Here is a 15,800-nt window from a genome sequence, read left to right as displayed (position 1 = left end):
CTCTGTTTTTGTTTTGTAAAAGTAAAGAAGCGGATTTTTGTTTCATTCAAGAAACTCATGCCTGCCAGGATGATATGTTTTTTTGGAAGAACCAGTGGGGTTGCGACATTTGGTTTTCTTTTGGAGCATCAAATAGGACAGCAGGTGTCGCTATTTTAAAGGACAGGTTTTCAGGGAAGGTTATAAGTCACAAAACAGATGATCAAGGTCATTGGATTGCTCTGCTTGTTGATATAAACCAAGCTAAAATTATTATTATAAATATATATGCCACCAATAATAAAAAAACAAATGAATTAATATTTCAAAATATTGAAGGCCATATTAATCGTTTACATTCAAAATTCCCCGTAGCTGAAGTAATCTGGGGTGGGGACTTTAATACAGTGTTTGATGGAAGACGAGATCGTTTGCCACCTAGAATTGACAATACGGCAAGTGAATTAAGTAATGTCTGTTTACGACTAAACATAATTGATATATGGAGGTATAAAAATCCACAGTCATTTGTGTATTCATGGAGTAATAGGGACAGATCTCAACAATCACGTATTGATTTTTGGCTAATTTCAGAACATCTAAAAGAGAGTGTTGAATTTGTTACTATTGAACCATCAGTTTTAACAGATCACAAAGGCATAACTATTAAAATTAATGTGGTAATCTGTCAATCAAATATAGTTAAACGAGGATATTGGAAATTAAATAATAGTCTATTGAAACATAATGATTTTTGTGACCAAATTAAGACTTTAATTATGAAATATTGGCAACAAGCTTCTTTGATTCAAAATTATGGGAAATTATGGGAACAAACCAAATTTGAAATAAAGAAATTCGCAATAATATATGGAAAATCCATTAAAAAAAAGAAAAATGAAAACAAAGTCATTAATGAAATAATATCACTAACTTGTAAAAACAACACTAATATGTCAAGCACTGAAGTATCAAAACTTGCTACATTGCAGAATGAGCTGGATAATATTTATGAAGAGAAAGCTAGAGGTGCCTTTGTTAGGTCTAGAAAAAAATGGATGGAAGCAGGAGAAAAAAATACTAAATACTTCTTTGGTTTAGAAAAAAGAAATAGAGAAATAAGTTCTGTAAACAAATTAATAATAAATGGACTTAATAATGATAATCCTAGGGATATTTCTTGTTTTGTTAATACATTTTATAGTAAATTATATAGTTCAAATAGTCAATTAAATAATGCAGATTGTTTTCTTAGTAATTTATCTACCAATATTAATAAGATTACGTCAGACTATAGAAATTCATGTGATAAATAATTAAATATTGAGGAAATTACAACTTGTATAAATAGTCTTAAAGAAAATAAATCTCCAGGGAATGATGGCTTGACAGGGGAGTTTTATAAACAGTTTTATAATGACCTTGCACCCTTTTTACTTGCAGTTTTTAAGGAAGCAATTGATATGGGAGAAATGCCCGCATCATTAAAACAAGGGGTAATTACACTTATACCGAAGCCAAATAAAGATAGGTTATTCTTAGAGAATTGGAGACCAATTAGTTTATTAAATAATGATACTAAAATATTTTCTTCAATTTTTGCAAAAAGACTTAAGAAAAATCTTAATACAATAATTGATGAAGAGCAGTCAGGTTTTTTGAAAGGCCGGTACATTGGAAATAATATTAGACTTATTTTAGACTTAATTGATTATAGACACCTTATCCCAGATGATTCTTTTATATTATTTATTGATTTCTATAAAGCGTTTGACACTGTTGAACATTCTTTTATGTTCAAAGTTATTGATTTCTTTGGTTTTGGTAATTATTTTCAAAAAGCAATTCGTACGCTTTATAAGGGTTTGAATAGTTCAGTCCAGTTATCTCACGGTACCTGTCAGAGATTTGATATGGGCCGTGGGATAAGACAAGGATGTCCCATATCACCTTTTCTCTTTACATTGGTTACTCAGGTCATGGCTGCTCATATCAAAAAAGCAAGTTTTCAAGGAATTTCAGTGTTTGGAAGAGAGATTAAACTGTGCCAATTAGCGGATGATACCACAATTTTTATCAAAAACAGCGACGAATTGGATGAAGTCATTAAAGGTATTGAAACTTTTTCTGAAATCTCTGGATTAAAGATGAATAAGAATAAGTCCACTTTATTCTCCCTTAAAGAATGTATGTTGAAAGAAATTTGTGGGATTCCAATCAAAGATAATATTACATACCTCGGGATAGTGGTGTGTAAAGACTTGAATCAGAGAAACCGATTAAATTTTGAGCCTATTATTGAAAAAATTAAAAACAGATTTAATATGTGGCTTATGAGAGATCTGTCCCTAAATGGTCGTATTCTACTGTCAAAAGCAGAAGGGATCTCAAGGTCTGTTTATATATCTATGTCAACAGATGTTCCAAATAATGTGCTCAAGGAGTTGGACAATAATCTTTATGATTTTATTTGGAGGAAGAAAGCACACTATTTACGGAGAGATATTCTAAATAATAATAGAGAATTTGGTGGCCTTGAAGTTTTAAATTTTACAGATCTCAATAATGTGTTTAAGATAAAATGGATAATCGAATTTATTAAAAATAAAGATAGTGTATGGAATGTTTTCCCAAATTACATATTTAACTCTTTGGGTGGCATTATTTTTTTTATTAAATGTAATTTCTCAGTTGAAAAAATCCCTGTTAAACTGGCAAACTTTCATAAGCAGGCACTGCTGGCTTGGCAATTGATCTATAAACACAACTTTTCTCCGCACCGTTACTTAATATGGAATAACAAAGATATCTTGTACAAAAAAAAGTCAATATTCAATAAGACATGGTACGACAATGGAATTCTTACAGTTAATCAGCTACTTAATGAACAAGGTCTACTTTTAACATACTCTGAATTTCTTAATAAATTTTTGATTCCCGTGAGGCCAAACGAGTATGCTATTATTTTTGATGCAATCCCTAATAGTGCTGTATCACTATTACGAAATCCTGGATTCTATCCTATAAATGTTGATCGTCAAACAATTTTTTGTAGTGATGCGATATTTATTGGGGATATTAATATATTAATAGATAAATGCAGTAACAAATATATTACAAATACTTTAAAAACAAATGATTTGCCTTGTTCAATAGGATTTTGGTCTACTAAGTATGAAAATATTAATTGGAAAAGAGTATGGTCTATAACAAATAAGTTTTTTATTAATAATAAAATTAGAGAGGTATCCTATAAAATTGTACACAGAATTTACCCTGTCAAAGAGTTACTTCTTGAACGCTTCCATTTGAATATTGAAAACCTGTGTGAATTTTGTGGTAATGCCAAAGAATCTTTGACTCACCTCTTTTTTGATTGTATATATTCAAAAATGTTTTGGTTGGATGTTTCAAATTTCATATCTAGATTATTTGAAACAAGTCTACAAATCGATCTGTATGATGTTGTATTTTTTTTTTGTGCAGGACAATGTTGATTCCAAAAGTACACTTTGGCACCTTTGGTGCCACACTGGCACCTTCCCTACAGCATTCAAGCAGGCTCGGGTTACTCCATTGCTCAAAAAAACCAACGCTAAACACATCATTTGTAGAGAATTACAGGCCTATCTCTCTCCTACCATTCATTGCGAAGACACTTGAAAGAGCTGTCTTCAACCAACTAACATCCTTCTTGTCTCTAAACAACCAGCTGGATGTCAACCAATCTGGCTTCAAGAAAGGACATTCAACTGTGACTGCATTACTGTCAGTCACAGAAGCCCTACGGATCGCAAAAGCTGCTTCCAAATCTTCAGTCCTCATTCTCCTGGATCTGTCTGCTGCCTTCGACACGGTGAATCATCAGATCCTTCTGTCCACCCTCTCATCACTGGGCATCACAGGAACTTCACTCCACTGGTTTGAGTCCTATCTCACAGGTAGGTCCTTCAAGGTCGCATGGAGAGGTGAGGTATCCAGAGCACATCAGCTGACCACAGGGGTTCCCCAGGGTTCAGTTCTTGGTCCCCTCCTCTTCTCCATCTACACCACATCACTGGGACACATCATACAAGCACACGGTTTTTCCTACCACTGCTATGCTGATGACACACAGCTCTTCCTCTCCTTTCAACCAGATGATCCCACAGTAGCTGCACGGGTCTCAAGCTGTCTGGCGGACATCTCCACATGGATGAAGGAACATCACCTGCAGCTCAACCTGGCAAAGACTGAGCTTCTCGTCCTCCCTGCCAATCCATCTCTACAGCACGACTTCACCATCCAGCTAGAGTCATCATTAATCACCCCATCAAGATCGGTCAGAAATCTTGGAGTAACGTTTGATGACCAGCTGACCTTCACAGATCACATTTCAAAGACAGCTCGATCATGCAGGTTCGCACTGCACAACATCAGGAAGATCAGGCCTTTCCTAACTGAGCATGCAACACAACTTATCGTCCAGGCCCTGGTCATCTCTAGGCTTGACTACTGCAATGCCCTTCTGGCTGGACTCCCAGCATGTGCGACCAAACCCCTACAGATGATCCAGAATGCTGCAGCTCATCTTGTCTTCAACGAGCCCAAGAGGGCCCACGTCACTCCTCTGTTCATCTCTCTGCACTGGCTACCTCTAGCTGCTCGCATCAAGTTCAAGGCACTGACGCTTGCTTACAGAACTATCACAGGCTCAGCTCCCTCCTACTTTCAGTCACTCCTACGAGTCTACATCCCTACCAGACACCTACGATCGGTCAACGAGCGACGTCTCGTGGTTCCATCACAGAAAGCCACAAAATCACTTTCCAGAACATTCTCATTCACAGTTCCATGCTGGTGGAACGCTCTCCCAACCCTCATCCGGAATGCAGAATCCCTGACAACATTCAAAAGACAGCTGAAAACCAATCTCTTCCGTGAGCACTTAACCTTATAGAAAAAAAAAAAAAAATCCTTTCCCTTTGAAACATCACTTATCAGGCTTATGCTACTCTGAATAATACCTAAACTTCGTATTTTGAGCACTTCTTGCGTTGTTGTTGCTTTTGCCTCTTTATGATGACTCGCTGAATTTTGTCCTAATTTGTAAGTCGCTTTGGAAAAAGGCGTCTGCTAAATGACTAAATGTAAATGTAAAAGTACGATGTGCTTTCTAATACAACTTTTTATTTTACTTGGAAAATATCACATTCATGTGAAAAAATGGTCTAAAGCTAAGCCAAGCTTTGAACACTTTATAAAAGAGATTAAACAATATGGTAATAGATTAGATCTAATTAAAAAAGCAAGAAAGACATATGAAGCTTTTTGTTACTTTAAATTATTGTAATTTTACCCCTGGTGTGTTCTAATTTTGTTAATTTCTAACAAAACAATTTTTTTTCTTTGTAAACATATTCTAATGAATGTTATTTTCTACTGGTAAAAAAAAACCAAAAAAACTTTAACTGTGATTCTCTCACACACACACACACGAGCGCGCGCAGCGACCGTTACACAAGAGCCAGACAGCAGCCGCTGACCTATCTAATATCAGATTCAGCACAAATAAGTTAACATAACGTATATATAATGGCTGTGGGCTTTTTATTTTTATTTTTTATTAACGGGCTCGTCGAGGTCGACCCGTTCGGCACATTTACCTCAGCTCGACGAATATGCAGTCCGTTTTCAAACCGACGACTACTTCAACGCAGAATCATGACGTTTTTCGCGTATCAATGACGTGCGGGTCGGATACATGAAAATGTTGTTGCAAACGTAGCCGCCGCGTGTCTGTCGCTGTGTTTGGCAGGAGCTTGTGTGGGCGGTGCCGTCCCATGGAAACTGCGTTGGAAAGCTTGTGCTGTGGGTAAGTGAGTGCGTTTTGGTCGCTGGTCGAGGAGCTCACCCCGCGACCAGATGTCAATCTACCTACTATATATTTCTATCTATTTATCTATCTAGCTGCTAGCTATCTATGCTAACGTTAACGTTATGCTTTCTGGCTGTCTGCCTATCTCTCTCTATACTAGCCTATCTATATCTATCTGTCTATCTATATCTAGTCTATCTATCTATATCTATGTATTTATCTATAATCTGCGCTATCTGAATACTCTCGTCTACCACTCGTCTCTAGCCGCTCTCAATGCGGGCTTTGGTAAATTCTCTCCCCAACGTGACGTAATGCAATGCATTGTGGGGGGAAGGAGAATCGTTGCAAACCGCTGTAAGAGTACCTACTTTTTCGTATTATATTCCGTTTTGTGATACCCAACAACATAAAATACAATGGATAGCAGTTTAAATGTTTATTACCAACAAGCAAACTGCACAAATTCGTTGAAAAATTTACCCTGCAACACGGCCTTTAAGTGAGAACGTACTCGGTTACTAACGTAGCCTCGGTTCTCTCTAGAGAGGAAACGAGTACTGCGTAAATCTTACGCTAGGGGAAAATCTCTTTTCCGCGAGATACTGAAGCCAAAAAATTATCCTTAATTTTGAAATAATGTAAAACGCGTTGCGGCAGCATGCAGACACAGGCGAGACGGCTTGTGCGCCTATTGGCTGCCCTGCGGCAACTGCAGCAGCCTATCGATAAGGCCCACTCGTGACGTCAGCTCCAATGGGGGCGCTTCGCGCCCAATACGTCACGTCCCGCCAGAATGGGCGTGGTCTAGGGCTATAAACATAGCTTCGAGAGAGAGGCTAGCTCACTGGTTTTTCATCGCCGAAGCGAACCAGAGCGTGTGCAGGCACGGCAAGATACGCAGTACTCGTTTCCTCTCTAGAGAGAACCGAGGTTACGTTAGTAACCGAGTACGTTCTCTTACGAGAGGTACTCTCGTACTGCGTAAATCTTACGCTAGGGGAAACAGTGTAAAACGCCGTGCATGCTAAGATCCAGCACCAAAGTCCCAAGGGCAAGTGCCCGGGCTCATATAGTACATGATCATAATGGACTCACAGAGAGCCCAGGAAAGAGTGGCTAGAATAGCATCATTCCTGTAATAATATAACATCTTATAAGGAGCAGTTATACTGATGATGTGTCGTACAGTCAGGGCGACCCCCGGCCTGGACTGACGAATATAGTGGGTCTTACACACTGCCCATAGAGCTGCGCGATCCAACAGCGAGCATTTGCTCAAGCAGTTTCAGTATTCTGGCCCGAACACATCAGGGCAGACAGTACCGATTTTAGACCGAAAGCAGCTTAGCCTGCAAGGCGGGAACCTCTAGGTTATAAAACCTTATAAATATAGACGGGGAGGCCCAGCCTGCCGCCATACAGATATCTTGCAAGGCAATCCCACTAGACCAAGCCCACGACGAGGCCACGCCTCTCGTGGAGTGTGCTCTGACTCCAAATGGGCACTGTAAGCCCTTAGAGGTATAAGCCAGCGCTATAGCATCAACTATCCAACTGGATAGGCTCTGTTTCGACACGGCAAGTCCCTTAGAACGTCCGTAGAGTGAAAACAAAGAGCTGCTCTGTCTGTCTGAAAACAGACGTGCGAGACACATAAGCTCTTAATGCTCTGACTGGGCAAAGGAAGCTTGCGTCTCCTTCCTCGTCAGAGACCGGTAAGGCTGACAGGGAATGACCTGCGCCCTAAACGGTGTGTTGAGGGATTTTGGAACATAACCGTGCTTAGGTTTGAGTATAACTCTTGAGTCATTAGGCCCAAACCTGTGTGACGGGCTGTGTTTGTGTGTAGGAATTTCGTCTACATTCGTAACACCATCGGCCGTGGCCGGGACACCAGAAAATACACTCTTATGGGATTTATCTGGGTAGCCGTAAAAGCGGCGTTTGTGTGCAGGCAAGCGGGCTATTTCGCCGACTTGTTTACTGCAGAATACACTGGAACAGTCGCATTTACTGGAACTGAACGAGCGAGAAGTTGCCATAGAAACAGAAAGCGTCAACATGCTGGCGTTTGTTTGCAGGCGTGCGTGTATTACAGCAGGCTTGTTCACTGCAATATTGACATTTCCAGTCGTCTGAACTTCAGAGGCGGAAACCATAGAAACAGAGTTTGGGTGCAGGCGAACGGGTTGTACCACGCGCTAGTTGGCTGCAAAATACACATCTGCAGTCGCCTTTTCAGGGAACTGCCAGAGCGAGAATTGACGGCAAAAAGTGTGTTTTGCCGGTAGACCCGGGATTTCGATCGCGGGTCTCTCGCGTGAAAATCTGACGATCTACCACTGGACCACAGAGGAAGACACATAGACATTCAGTAGCGCGAGTATTATCAAAGAGCGTCAACATGCTGGCGTTTGTTTGCAGGCGTGCGTGCAAAACAACAGGCTCGCTCACTGCAATATTGACATTTCCAGTCACCTGAACTTAAGAGGGGAATGAGAAATGTGTCAGGAGTGGAGGTCGGCCCGGCCGCAGCGGGGCTAAAAACACCCTTTTCTCCTTTCGCCAGTGACGCACGGGAACCATAGAAACGGTGTTTGGGTGCAGGCGAGCGGGTTGTACAGCGCGCTCGTTGGCTGCAAAATGCACATCTGCAGTCGCCTTTCAGGGAACTGACAGAGCGAAGCATTGGCGGCATAATATATCTGCCGTTAGACCGGGATTCGAACCCCGGTCCCTCGTGCGAAAAACCTAAGATTCCGCCACTGAGCCACAGGGGGGGAACACAAAGGTGTATAGATGCATGAGCATATAAGAGAGCGTCAACATGTTTTCTTCGGCGTTTGCTTGCAAGCGTGCGTGTTACAACAGGCTCGTTTGCTGCAATATTGATATTTCCAGTCGCCTAATCAGGGAACTGAGTTGTCTTTTCGCCGGTGAGTGACGCGTGAATGGGGCGCAAGGGCAGGGTAGCTTTCTTGTAACGTAAAGAAAAACTAACCCCGATCGTCCACTTCCAGCCTCCCTTGTGAACGGCGCAGTTTGCGCGGCTCGAACAGAGGGAGAGAGAAAGCTAGCCCCGTGACCGTCCGCTCCTGACATCCCCTGTGAACGGCGCGGTTTGCGCGGCTCGAACAGAGGGAGAGCAGGTATCATCCCCCAAGCAGGCAAGGCAAGCGGGCGCACCGGCGAGCTTTGCGGGTTGGGGGGGGCGGAGGAGCAGTCTCGGAGAAGGATGCCAGGTGAGTCCTCAGAGTCACCAGGCAGTAACTGGCTCGCAGTGAGGGCGGTCGCCGTCAGCGAGCGCGAGAGCTGCGTGATCCTCAGGAAAGGGGCGTCTTGAAAAAGACGCCCGGCTCTTTTAGTGCAATGAGAGTGTGTGTCGCGGCGGCGAGCACACACACATACACAAAACACAGTAGCAGAGAAAGGATATAACGCCGGATAGCGCAGCAGGAAGGCGACTGAAGGCGGCGCGGCCAGCGGCTTCAGAGTGTCGACTCGTCCCGCTGAAAGGCTTTTTCAGACGGCACGGCTTCTCTCCGGATCCAGCGATGCGAGAGCTTCGCTGAAGAGATGAAAAATCAGTGAGCTAGCCTCTCGAAGCTATGTTTATAGCCCTAGACCACGCCCATTCTGGCGGGACGTGACGTATTGGGCGCGAAGCGCCCCCATTGGAGCTGACGTCACGAGTGGGCCTTATCGATAGGCTGCTGCAGTTGCCGCAGGGCAGCCAATAGGCGCACAAGCCGTCTCGCCTGTGTCTGCATGCTGCCGCAACGCGTTTTACATTATTTCAAAATTAAGGATAATTTTTTGGCTTCAGTATCTCGCGGAAAAGAGATTTTCCCCTAGCGTAAGATTTACGCAGTACGAGAGTACCTCTCGTAAGAGAACGAGAAGTTTAAAGCTTACAGCCTTCCGTACGTCGACTGCCCGCAACGTCTTCTGGGATTTTTAGCGGTTCGATTCTCTCAAGTCATTTGATGCATCCTCGATATCAAGGACACATCCGGGCACTTCATGCGTCCTCTGTACTTGCGTTCTTGAGTATTGGAATTGAACTTCGACGGTTGATGATGACGTAGTACGAGAACACAAGGACACAAGAGGCTTGTTCGACTTCATGCAGCTCTGCGCAGACCGATCGGCGGCTGACTTAAAGCAGTGCATGCCGGTTAGAAATTTTGTCCGACTTGATACAGCGCCGACGCCACGTGGCTGTGACGTATGCCATCAAAGTACCGCGAGAGCGATTCGAGAGTAGCCGGAGAACTCAGCCAGCGCAGCTTCTCAAGAGCGGCTGCACGAGGGCTGATGACGACACAGCTGTTCCACGATTGGCCGGATTCACCGCACGACAACGATCACGTGTGTTTCGTGTTTATTCGAACACCTTTAGTTCCTCTAAAGCTCTCAAATCAGTTTATTATAACAGTGAACACTCTTTTCATGTCGTTGCGATGTTATATTGTGTCATGATTATCAAATTAAAACTGCTTAAAAAACATAGACTCCACTTCATTGATAGTAGCTTATGTTGAACTTTATTCTTGTTCAAACAGACGCTGTATGAAGCAGTACATAAAGTATTGAATGAAAATGTCTCTGAAACATCGTATTATTTGGCAAATATTGCATTTATTTCACTGCAGCTGTGGTAAAGTATGCAAACACCACGTGAGCGGTCACTACGGGAACCAGAAAGTGTCCGACTTCACGTCTCCGTTTGCAGCTCCTCCCCGCCTGCACGCGGCTACTCTCGCCGATCGGTTACATCCAGCCGCAGCCGATGTCGAACACACCTACTATCACTGAAGAACGCATATTGAGAAACAGCCTATAGGCTTGTTTGAGATGAGCAAAATCTGCGCAGAATCGATCACCGGTGATCAGCGCGAGATGCATGCCGGTTAGAAATGTGTCCGAGTGCGTTCCGCCTTGCTCTGATGTCATGCTGACGTATGTCAAAAATCTCTCGCGAGCGCAAGGCGCACCTGTCGGATTCTGCAGTCGAGCGCAGTTGCTCTCCACTGACTGCGCTGATCAAAAGCATGATGGGAAACGACTTGCTGACGACACAGCTTGATGTTCATTGGTTTAAACAACCGTGATGTATTGTTCTCTTTTAAAATGTTTGATTTTAAAACTCTGATATCATGTTTTATGTGTATACGTTATGTGTGAATATTCCCAAACGACCTTGTTGAGTTATGTGACTATATTAATGCAGCTGACGTTGCATTCGGAGGGAAAGAGTGGACGATAGAGATGAGCCATCTTTAGCCGTTTTCGGCATATTTATTTCACGAGCTGCAGACACATCAGTCTCACGGTCAGACAGCCTTAATACGGTGAAACATTTGGGACAAACAAACAATAATACAAACGCGTCCTCTTTAGCCTGCACCTTAGTGCCCCCCTGTGGCTTATGCACAATACAGAACAGTACTGCATTACATTCTTAATATACAACTGAGGACATTAATGAACATATTTTAACATCCCCACTTGTACTCAGATTGCTATACTCTTAAAAAAAAAAAAAAAAAAAAAAAAAAATCCCAATGAATGTGGACTCCTGTCATACACATATCAATCTCCAAAAAGAGTACCTGCAAACTTCTTCAGTTTCAACTTATTTACAGGTTTGGTCATTACATCAGCAATCATGTTATCGGTAGAACAATACATCAAAGTCACTCTTCCCTCATTCACAGTAGACCTGATAAAGTGATACTTTATGTCAATATGTTTACATTTTCGTCTGTTTACAGGGTTTTTGGCGAGAGCGATTGTTCCCTGATTGTCCTCATGTACTATAGTTTGTGTGTACTTATAGTTATCTATACCTCCCAGTAACTGTTCTAGGTATAGACACTCTTGTATGGTTGATGCCAGTGCCATATATTCCGCCTCGCATGTGGATAGCGCAACAGTAGGCTGCTTTCTAGTCTTCCACGAGATCAGAGAACTGTTCTGACTTAGGCTCACACAGTATCCTGTGGTACTGCGCCTGTCATTGGTATCCGCTGCCCAGTCGGCATCACTGTAGGCCTGTATACCTAGTTTCTCACTGTCATTTCTCCTAAAACTTAACCCTTTCTCTGCTGTGCCTTTGAGAAACCTAAGTACATGCTTCACAGTGACCCACTGTTCCTCTGTAGGCTCAGCAAAGAATTGTGACAACCTGCTCACAACAAAGCTTAAATCTGGTCTGGTGCAAACAGTCAGATATATAAGACTTCCCACAGCCTCTCTGTACATCCTGACATCTTCCATCTTTACTGCATCCTCAGTATATTCTAGCTTTTGCTCACAGGGTGTTTCTCTTGCTCTACAGTCTTGCATATTAAAACGCTGTAGTATCTTGTTAGTGTACTTTTCCTGTGACATCTTTACACACCCATCTGACTGACTAAAATCGATACCCAGAAAATGTTTAAGTTTGCCCAGATCTTTCATTTTAAACTTTTCTGCAAGCATCTCTTTCACATTTTTCAGTCTCTCTTTATCACTCGCTGCAATGATCAAATCATCGACCCATATGATGGTGATCACCTTCCCTTCTTTTGACTCTTTGGCATAAACACAGTGGTCAGCTGGGTTTTGTTTAAAACCATCCTCAGTTAGGCAATCGTGCAAAACCCTATTCCAATTTCGCCCGGATTGTTTTAAACCATAAAGCGATTTCTCTAGCTTATAAACTATACCCTCTTTCTCTTGATAGCCTTCTGGTGGATTGATTTAGATCTCATAGTCTATGGGAGCGTGCAAATACGCTGTTTTCACGTCCATTTGGTGTAGGAGTAAATTCTCCTGTGCTGCTTTCTGTAGCACAACCCTAACACTCGTCAAGTCTGCAGTGGGTGAAAACGTCTCCCCATAATCTACTCCCATTCTCTGGCTGTAACCCTTAGCTACAAACCTTGCTTTATATTTGTCTTTTCCATCTATATCAGTTTTGATGGAGTAAACCCATCTACCCCCCACTGTTTTCTTGCCTATTGGTAGTGTTGTCGGGGTAAAGGTTTTGTTCTCGTTTAGGGACTGGATTTCCTCATCCATGGCTTTTACCCATTCTTTTGAGTTAGCTGACCCCATTGCTCCCCCATAAGTCTGTGGAATGCCACACACGGCTCTGCAGCAATAGTCTACCGTGATATGAACCCCGTCACTATCACTGTCTTCAGTTACAAAGTCATCTAAGTAACTCGGTGTTCTTCTCTCTCTAGCCGGATACCTCCTACTCTCGGGTTCACCACTTGTCACACTCTGTTGTGCTTGATTATGGTCACTAGACCTTGTTTCTGTCCCTGGACTACCACTATGAGCACTTCTACTCCATACACTTGGCTCTGGAGCATTTTCTGTACTCCTACTCTGTGTGGTCTCGCAAGTCAGGGGTCTCACATTGTCATAGTCGTCGCTTGGATCTGGCTCACCCGTCTGTGTTTGTTTTTCCACAGCTGCCTTGCTCACAAACTTCACTAGCCTGTGTTTTTGAACTTTATTTGTATCTGTGTAATACACCAAATAAGCCGGGCTGTTCTTATCGTAACCTACAAAACGCCCCATGTCACATCTGGAGTCAAGTTTTCCCTTTTCCTGTTTGTAAGTATAGCATACAGATCCAAACTTTTGCATCTTAGATACATTAGGCTTCTTGTCTGTCAACGACTCATAAGGAGTCTGCCCTGTACGCCTGTTGAAGCACCTGTTGCGTACCATTGCTGCTGTTTGTACTGCGTAGGGCCATAGCTGCTTTGGTAGTACACTTTCAACTATCATACATCTACCCATCTCAAAAAGAGTACGCCAACCCCTCTCTGCAGTTCCGTTTTGGTGCGGGGAATACGGAGCTGACGTTTCATGTCTGATTTTGTTTTTCCTCAACAGCGCTTGAAAATCACCACATGTAAATTCCGTTCCGTTATCGGATCTGATGCACTTCACTTTCCCGTATGGGGACACATCTGCTAGGAACTTTTCCGTAGCCTGTACAGTGTCACTTTTCTTCTTTAGAAAATATACAAATACTGCGCTTGAGTAATCATCAGTGAATGACTGCACATATTTGTAACCATCTATTGACTCAGTGGCTACTGGACCTGCGAGGTCTGTGTGTACCATCTGTAAGGGAGCCTTTGCTCTGGTATCAGGGTCCCTATTTCTGGTTTGGGCAAATTTTCCCTGTATACACACCTCACACCCTTGTTCGGGTCTGCCTGTTTTGCCCTTGATCTGCATACCTTCAACGACGTTCTGCAACTTAAAAACCTCGTCATAGTTACAGTGGCCCAATATCTCGTGCCATGTCTGTATGTCATGACATGCGTTACACTTATCATTAGACTCAGCTTCAGTGTGCAAAAAATACAACCTGCCGTATACGTGAATGTTAAACCTGGTACCGTCTCTGGTTATCAGGGCGTCTTTATCTTCTTTAAAGACAACCGTAGCCCCACTGGTGGTCGCTGCCTTAACTGAGAAGATGCTTTGGGGGTACGACGGTACGAACAAAGCGTCTTTCAGCACCGCCTTGCGTCGCTGTCCTCTGCTGTCGATGAGGGAAACCTCAGCATTTCCCCTCCGCTGAGCGATCCCGCTGCACCGGGTGCCGTCTGCCAGCTCGACACTGTGCGTTTCTGGCCTGAACGCGCAGTCGAAGCTCTTGAACATGGTTATGTCCGTGATGATATGAGAGGTAGCCCCCGTGTCCACCATCAGACCCCTCTCCTGGATGCTGCATGGCGGCTGCTGCTGGGTACCGGCCCCTCCGTCTCTCATCTTGAACACGTAGTCCTCGGCGTCTTCTGAGGCTTTACTCGCTCCATCCTTTTTGCTCTTACTGTCCTTGTCCTTACGCCTACACGTGGCGTCTTTGTGTGTGTCACTTCTACAGAGACTACACCAGGTTTTCTGTCGACATCCTTTTGCTCGGTGGCCTTTGGTGCCACACTTGAAACACACCAGCTCTGCGTCGTCTTTTATCCAGCCACGTGCGCTCGTCTTGGCGGGTCGCCGTCCGGTTTTCCCTTGAGTCTTCATTACACTGTCGCTTGATTCAGCTGCTTTTATCTTTTCTGTCTCTTCAAAACTACGTAGTTTAGTCTTGAATTCTGCAAACGTGATTTTATCGTCTGCATGTGCCACATGTATTGCAAATGGCTTAAAACTCTCAGGCAAACCCTTTAAGACCATAGCAACTAGCAGTCCGTCTCCTAACGTTTCACCCGCGTTCCGTAGTGCTGTGATGGCGGTTTCGGCTCTGATGATATAGTCCATTACACTTTCATCATTTGCCTTTTGAAGCGATGTCAACGTGGTGTACAAGTTGATTATACGGGGCTTTCCCCTCCCTGCATAATACTCTCTCAATATTTCCAAAGCTTTTCTTCCATTGTTGGGCGCATCTCTCATAACTAATGATAGACTTTTGTCATCTAGAAGCAAAATCAACTCTGCATACGCGTCCGCGTTTTTCTTTTCATCTGCTGCTATCTCGGCTTCTGACACCGGTTCTCTCAGCACCGTGTCCTTTAGCCCTGATAAATGAAAATGTCCCAACATTTTGGTCTCCCAAAGCTCATACTTAGTCTCATCTCCGTCGAACGTCAGTCGAGGCAACCTCCTTCGTTGTTCCGTCATGTTAGCTTACTCTTTTTCTTTTCTTTTTTTTTTTTTTTTTCAGTAGTCCGTTAGCACGCGGTCCGTTGCGACTTTCTAAACGGTGGAAAACAACGAACTTTCTTCCGAACGACTTCCTGGGCCCATAACCTGTTGAGTTATGTGACTATATTAATGCAGCTGACGTTGCATTCGGAGGGAAAGAGTGGACCATAGAGATGAGCCATCTTTAGCCGTTTTCGGCATATTTATTTCACGAGCTGCAGACACATCAGTCTCACGGTCAGACAGCCTTAATACGGTGAAACATTTGGGACAAACAAACAATAAT

The 15,800-nt window shown here is 43.2% G+C and overlaps 1 protein-coding gene across 1 annotated transcript in view; it reads left to right on the top strand.

Moving 5' to 3' along the window:
- Positions 1-15,800, top strand: part of LOC309493191 (titin-like) — a 442,694-nt gene that overhangs the window by 127,919 nt on the left and 298,975 nt on the right. The gene's annotated exons all lie outside the window — the stretch shown is intronic.

The sequence above is a fragment of the Leuciscus leuciscus genome, assembly GCF_965113295.1.
Source record: "Leuciscus leuciscus genome assembly, chromosome: 2".
In the NCBI taxonomy this organism is placed as follows: domain Eukaryota; kingdom Metazoa; phylum Chordata; class Actinopteri; order Cypriniformes; family Leuciscidae; genus Leuciscus; species Leuciscus leuciscus.
This window is presented reverse-complemented; position numbering and strand designations above follow the sequence as displayed.